The sequence below is a fragment of the Balaenoptera ricei genome, chromosome 13 (genome assembly GCF_028023285.1).
Source record: "Balaenoptera ricei isolate mBalRic1 chromosome 13, mBalRic1.hap2, whole genome shotgun sequence".
NCBI lineage: Eukaryota > Metazoa > Chordata > Mammalia > Artiodactyla > Balaenopteridae > Balaenoptera > Balaenoptera ricei.
The window spans coordinates 57,055,467-57,063,381 of record NC_082651.1 but is presented as its reverse complement, the minus strand read 5'-3'; positions in this window follow the sequence as shown (position 1 = coordinate 57,063,381).

The window sequence follows — 7,915 nt, the reverse complement described above, 5'->3', positions numbered from 1 at the left end:
CATCACACCAGCCCTCTTAGAGATTCTGGCCTCTCAACTGGGAAAGGGAGAGGGAGGGGTTTCCCTCCGAAGTGAGTCATCGCCTCTTGGCTGTCACCCTCTTTGTCTCGCACACATGGGACCTGGTCAGGAGAGCACCAAGAGTGAACCTGAGGTGTCTCCCTGTCACGTTACTCCCTTCTTTGCTGCCCCCTTGCCCACCTGGGATTACTGATTCCAGTTCCAGTAGGGTGGCTCAATCAAATCTAGCCCAACTGTCCTAATCTTCTTGGAAATCTTGAATCCTCTCAAAACCAAGTCCCAGCTTCCTCAGGAGCTACCCAATCACTCTCATGTTCCTTATTGGCCTGTGGTGCCTCGTACCTCACGTGAAGCACAACTGGCCGCAAGAAACTTCAACTGTCATACCAGCTCGCAGAATAATACTCCTCTCATAATAAGCACTTACATCCTCAGTTTACCAAAAAATAAAATTAAATTGACACAGGCAAAATGTTCAAAAATTTGTGTGGTGTGTGTCTGAAGTGAAATGATCCTAGACTTACAGACACTTTGACTAGAATCATCTGACAGTAATCCCTTCTCAGGAGGCTAAAAAAAAATATCCTGAACATTTCTGGGGAGGCAGCTTGGACCAAACCTGAACCAAATGCCGAAAAACCTGATTTCTAACCAAGGTAGGTCTTGGAGCAGGTTATCTCATCTATATAAACATCAGTTTTCTACTCCATGAAGTGAGAACAATTATATTCAGCTCTGCCTAAGTCACAGGTGATCTTGAGGATGAAACTGGAAACAAAAATTGATTGGAAAATGCTTTAAAATTCGTAAAGCATCAGACCGATGTGAGGTTTCATGACGTCTTTGAAGTCATGATTCTATGAAAATTTTAATAGGCAAATAAAAATGGTTGTTTAAATAACTAGGACAATTCCTTGGTTACAGTGAAGCACTGTTTTTTTTTTTTTAAACATCTTTATTGAAGTATAATTGCTTTACAATGGTGTGTTAGTTTCTGCTTTATAACAGAGTGAATCACTTATACATATACATATGTTCCCATATCTCTTCCCTCTTGCATCTCCCTCCCCCCCACCCTCCCCATCCCACCCCTCTAGGTGGTCACAAAGCACCGAGCTGATCTCCCTGTGCTATGCGGCTGCTTCCCACTAGCTATCTATTTTACATTTGGTAGTGTATATATGTCCATGACACTCTCTCACCCTGTCACATCTCACCCCACCCCCTCCCCATATCCTCAAGTCCATTCTCTAGTAGGTCTGTGTCTTTATTCCCGTCTTGCCACTAGGTTCTTCATGGCCTTTTTTTTTTTTTTTTCCTTAGATTCCATATATATGTGTTAGCATACTGTATTTGTTTTTCTCTTTCTGACTTACTTCACTCTGTATGACAGACTCTAACTCCATCCACCTCATTACAAATACCTCCATTTCATTTCTTTTTATGGCTGAGTAATATTCCATTGTATATATGTGCCACATCTTCTTTATCCATTCATCTGTCGATGGACATTTAGGTTGCTTCCATGTCCTGGCTATTGTAAATAGAGCTGCAATGAACATTTTGGTACATGACTCTTTTTGACCTATGGTTTTCTCAGGGTATATGCCCAGTAGTGGGATTGCTGGGTCGTATGGTAGTTCTATTTGTAGTTTTTTAAGGAACCTCCATACTGTTCTCCATAGTGGCTGTATCAATTTACATTCCCACCAACAGTGCAAGAGTGTTCCCTTTCCTCCACACCCTCTCCAGCATTTATTGTTTCTAGATTTTTTCATGATGGCCATTCTGACCGGTGTGAGATGATATCTCATTGTAGTTTTGATTTGCATTTCTCTAATGATTAATGATGTTGAGCATTCTTTCATGTGTCTGTTGGCCATCTGTATATCTTCTTTGGAGAAATGTCTATTTAGGTCTTCTGCCCATTTTTGGATTGGGTTGTTCGTTTTTTTGTTATTGAGCTGCATGAGCTGCTTGTAAATCTTGGAGATTAATCCTTTGTCAGTTGCTTCATTTGCAAATATTTTCTCCCATTCTGAGGGTTGTCTTTTGGTCTTGTTTATGGTTTCCTTTGCTGTGCAAAAGCTTTTAAGTTTCATTAGGTCCCATTTGTTTATTTGTGTTCTTATTTCCATTTCTCTAGGAGCTGGGTCCAAAAGAATCTTGCTGTGATGTATGTCATAGAGTGTTCTGCCTATGTTTTCCTCTAAGAGTTTGATAGTGTCTGGCCTTACACTTAGGTCTTTAATCCATTTTGAGTTTATTTTTGTGCATGGTGTCAGGGAGTGTTCTAATTTCATACTTTTACATGTATCTGTCCAATTTTCCCAGCACTACTTATTGAAGAGGCTGTCTTTTCTCCACTGTATATGCTTGTCTCCTTTATCGAAGATAAGGTGACCATATGTGCGTGGGTTTATCTCTGGGCTTTCTATCCTGTTCCATTGATCTATATGTCTGTTTTTGTGCCAGTACCAAACTGTCTTGATTACTGTAGCTTTGTAATATAGTCTGAAGTCAGGGAGCCTGATTCCCCCAGCTCTATTTTTCGTTCTCAAGATTGCTTTGGCTATTCGGGATCTTTTGTGTTTCCATACAAATTGTGAAATTTTTTGTTCTAGTTCTGTGAAAAATGCCAGTGGTAGTTTGATACGGATTGCATTGAATCTGTAGATTGCTTTGGGTAGTAGAGTCATTTTCACAATGTTGATTCTTCCAATCCAAGAACATGGTATATCTCTCCATCTATTTGTATCATCTTTAATTTCTTTCATCAGTGTCTTATAATCTTCTGCATACAGGTCTTTTGTCTCCTTAGGTAGGTTTATTCCTAGATATTTTATTCTTTTTGTTGCAATGGTAAACGGGAATGTTTTCTTAATTTCACTTTCAGATTTTTCGTTATTAGTGTATAGAAATGCAAGAGATTTCTGTGCATTAATTTTGTATCCTGCTACTTTACCAAATTCATTGATTAGCTCTAGGAGTTTTCTGGTAGCATCTTTAGGATTCTCTATGTATAGTATCATGTCATCTGCAAACAGGAAGCACTGTTTTAAAGGGAGAAAAAAGGAATACTACTGAATGAACTTATTTTCATATATATATATGAAATACATTCCTTCCTAGGCCACAGGGTAGTTTGTAAGTCGGTGTCAGCTGACATTTCTCATCACACCAATCACACCTAAGTTGCTAGAGTCTAAAAGAATTCAGTGACAACAACGAAGGGTGTCCCGCTGCCTGATGGTCGAGTGGGAAGTTCCTTTCTTCATCTTGCTTCTAACATTATTACCAGTAAATTCACACAGTACAAAAACACCTGGTAATTCTCTGCTACTTTAGTCCTATATTATATTTCAGTGCTGCCAGCTATCAAAAAAAGTCAAAATTACATTTTCAGGAAAGGGAGAGGGAAAGGAGGTAAAATTTCCTACTACCTGTACAAAAATGTTGTAGAAATCATGAGAGGTTAATTATAAAAATAACTTTGCATATTCCTTTAAAAGTACATATTTCTTTTTAAAATACTAGTTATTTTAGTGCTTTGTTAAAAAAAAAAAAAAAACCATGTAAAGAAGAGTAGCAAGTTTATTAACTCAGACCTGTTGCTACACAGCTGATATTTTCTGGTTTTGCCATCCAGGATTCCACCTCTCAGAATCTGAATTGGGCTGGAACCCAAGTAACTTGTTGGAAACACACAAATCTGTGAAAGAGTTCAGCCTGGTGACTCCTCCTCGTCAGCTTAAACTGTGGGGAAAGGTGAAGTAGCCCCACTGGGTTTTAGAAGAAAAAAAGTTCCTTTTCAAAGGCCCCTTCCCTTGTGATGTGGGTGGAGAGGAAGCCTGGGTGGAGGGTGGGCTGGGACTCACGAAGACCAGACAGGGTTCCTGATGTTCTTGGGAACTTCCTGAGAGCCGTGAGAGGTGAGGCCCAGTCCCTGGAGGGACAGTCCGCCGGTCAGCTCTGGCCGTACCCAGGGCCGCCTGCCAAGGGAACTGTTTTTATTGTTACCAAATGTCACTCCACCCAAGGCAGGATTTTCAAAGATTCCTTAGATGAATGGAAACTTCTGGTTGCTCCTTGTTTTCCAAAGTGTGTTATGACAGGCATTTGATCTGTTCCTCCTTTGTAATTCAGGAAAAATTCCTCAGGGCCTAGAGGGTGACCTTTAACAGAAAGCAGCGGACATTGTTATTCCTTTCCCCACGGTTTCAGGGTCTCTGCTGGGCTGAGAGATTCATTTTCTCACAGATGCATCCATGTTTTAGGCTATTCAAGGAGGAAGAGAAAACCCCTCACTGTTCTGAATATTTCCTTGTCCGATTTTGAGCCCTCCAAATAGGAAGATGGGGTGGGTTGAGACTGGGAAAAGTATAAGCTGGGCCGCAGCCCCCAGGGAGTGAGAGGTACCACCCAGCTCGGACCACCACTGGGGGCTGCCAGCCTTCCCCAGGGTGCTGGCTTATGTTGGGTTTTTAGAGGAAAGGCAGGCCTATCTTACTCAGCACCCCTAACCTCCACAGCCATCTATGCTGGGAAAGGGGTCAGGGACACCTGGGCCTGGCATCTGCTCTGGTGCTGGGTCCGGAGGGGGCAGAGAGTACGTTGATGCGTCCAATCCCCAGTTCCTATTGGCTTTGGGGAAAGGGCTCCACCCCACACCCATCCCAGAGCAAATGCGACAGTCTGGAGGTTTCAAGCAGGGGGAGGCCGGGTGCCTGCAGGAGCCACACCTGCTGTCACAGTTGTCAGCTTCTCGCCTCTAGTAAATTTCAGACGTGCCGGTGGTGGGCGAGGGCCGAGGTAGCCACGGCGGCGTCTCCCGGGAGGGTGACATCAGTGCCAGAAACACAGTGGCTTTGCCAGGAAGCTAATCCCACAGTGTGGGTGGGCGCGGGAGTGGGCTCTTGCCTGGGGAGCAGCTGTGCTGGCTGCCGTGGGAAGAGCTGAGTCTAGGGAAGCAGCAGAGCAGGTTTCCGAGTTCCAGCTCAGTCACCTTCCAGCTGTGTGACCTTGAGAATGTCACCTGAGCTCTCATTCCTTCATCTGTTAGACGATGATAACGCAAACAGCTACATCAGATGGTCCTAGTGAGGAATAAATGAGATGATGCATGTGGAATGCTCTGTAAACAGTAATAACTGCTAACATGTATTGAAGGTGCTGTGTGCCTGGTACTATTCACAGGTCTTACTGGAATCCTCACCAGCCCTTTGAAGTAGGTTACTATGATTATACCCATTAAAATGGGATAATAGATAAGGCACATGGGACACAGAGATCAGTAACTCGCCTCTGGTCAAACTCTTCATATGCGCTGGAGCTGGTATTCAAACCCAGGCAGTCTGATTCCAAGTCTGCCCTCTGGTCCTAGCAATAACGTTATGATGTGGGAAATTTCGATGTGCATATTCAGCTTTGAGGCTTCCTTCCTCCTTAACCTGATATTCCATCAGCTGCTGAGATCTGAAGAGTCTATTAGGGTCTCATATTTGTCCTCTTGTTTTTTTATTCTCCCAAACTTCTTGTGCTGGTTTTAACACATGGCCTGAAACTTTTCAATGTTCCCCCTATTGAGAGGAGTCTGTGTCCCCTCGCCCTGAATCTTTTTTTTTTTTTTTAACGAATTTCACTTTTATTTATTTTATTATTATTTTTTTGGCTGTGTTGGGTCTTCGTTTCTGTGCGAGGGCTTTCTCTAGTTGCGGCAAGCGGGGGCCACGCTTCATCGCGGTGCGCGGGCCTCTCACTATCGCCTCGCCTTGAATCTTAGTGGGCTTCTGACTACTTAGACCAATAGACCAAGGTGGAAGTGATGACATCAGACTTCTGAGGCTAGGTCATGAAAGGCCACTGTCCACTGGTACAGTAAGCCACCATGTAAGAAGTTTGACTTCCCCAAGGCTGCCGTGCAGGGAAGGCTGCACGCGGGCCTTCCACCAGCCTGGGCTGAGCCCAGCCTTCCAGTCTTCTCCACTGAGGTGCCAGATACATGAATGAAACACTCGTCTTGGAAGTGGCTCCTGCCACTCTAGCTCTTCCTGTCCCAGCCATCTGAGTCATCCCCAGTCTCCAGCAGAGGCCCCAGATAGGGAACAGAGATGAGCCATGTCCACAGTATAATAAAATGATCATTATCGTTTGCCACTACGTTTGGAGTCATTTATTGCGCTGCGATAGATAACTGGAACACTCATCATGTCCCAGATCAGACTCACCCCTGCCTCCTATGTTCCCCCTCCCTTATTTCTGCCTTTAAGTTAATGGATCATAGGTTACCCAATGGGTCAGAAACTTTCATGTTCCATCTCTAGTTAGTCACCAAGTTCTATTTCATCCATCTGTTTCCTGTTTTCTATTTCCACTGCCTCTGCCTTACTTAGCTCAGGACTTAGCACTCACTCATCTACAGGCAATGCTTTCTGAACTGACCTGCCTGCCTTTAACTTCTCATACCCCGTGCGCTCTCTGCACTGTGGCCAGATTTGGTCTTTGCAGATTCACCTAAGCCTGAGCAGTCTCAGCCTTGCTGAAAACCCTCTAAAAGCTCCCCACGGCTGCCAGAAGGCCTTACGGGATCTTCACAGCCAGGCCGCCTCTCTCCAGCCACCCGGGCCCCAGCCCAATGCCCTGTGCTCACACCTGGAGCTACTCACTCTTTCCAGAATATGCCAGGCATGTTCATGCTTCTGTGCCTTTATCCACACTGTTCCCTCTGCCTGGACCGCCCACACCTTCACACCTCCCCCACGTCTGTAACATTTTTTTATTCTTCCAAGGCCTAGCTCAGATATCACCCTCTCTGAAGCGCCCCCTCAACCAACCCCCAGCAGAACAAACTGTTCGTTCCTGTACATCCCATTGTTCCCCAGTTTGCATGTCACTTTGTAGCACGCACTTGATGTTTGTTTGTCTCTACACTCTGCATCTCCAGGGCATACGTGCAGCCTGCCTGGCATACAATATGTATGTATCAATGCTTCTAGGATATCCACTGCTGCTGCCCTAATTCAGAGAATAGTCTCCACCCTGTCTTCTTAAAATATAGCCCCCAACAGGCCACCTTCCCCTCAAAAATTTAGGTGGTTCTCCACCGAGTAGAGACAGAACTCCTTGGTATGGCATCTGTGACCTACACCTATGTCTATGGGCTGGAGGAGACTCAGTAAAATGGTCAAACAGTTCAAGTTGCCCAATAAGTTGGGTGGGTGGTGCCCACCTCTGGGCTGCTTCTGACCCTCTCTGCCCTTGTCTGTACCCAGATATTCTCCAGCATGGTCCTGACCTCAGTTTTTGAATTTCTGCTCATATATTTATCTTCCTAATAGTCTCTGTCTCTTGGACAACGTTTATCCTTCCATTCCTGTCATCGAGTCTCCACATCAAGTCTCAGGAATGCCCATGAGGTCGTACTTAATTCTAGGTGCCAGACAGCAAGTTCACTTTCTTTATTACCCATTGCCTAGGCAATGGCATATAGACACCTGGCTTCAGAAGTATTGGTTTTTTTGCTTCCTGTCCAATTATCTTAACTTGTATTTTACTATGCAGCGTGCCTCCTGCAATGCTCTTTTTTTCTTATCCTCAATACTCTCCATAGTAACTGGTTTTACAGTCTTGTCTGAGCATTCATTGCTCTACACTGTAATTCTTACAGATGGGTTCCTAAAATGTTGAAAATGAATGTCTTTTCTTCTTCTCTTTTTTCTTATTGTATTATGAGATATTTCAAGCAATTATATACCCATGTACTGGGAGTCCTATTTAAAACAAGGTATTCTGAGTAATTAGATTTGAGTTATCTGGTTGAGGAATGATAGTTAATAATTGCTGGTACATTCACAGTTCCTTTGGTCATTGATGGGAGTTCAAGTAAAAAGAAAAA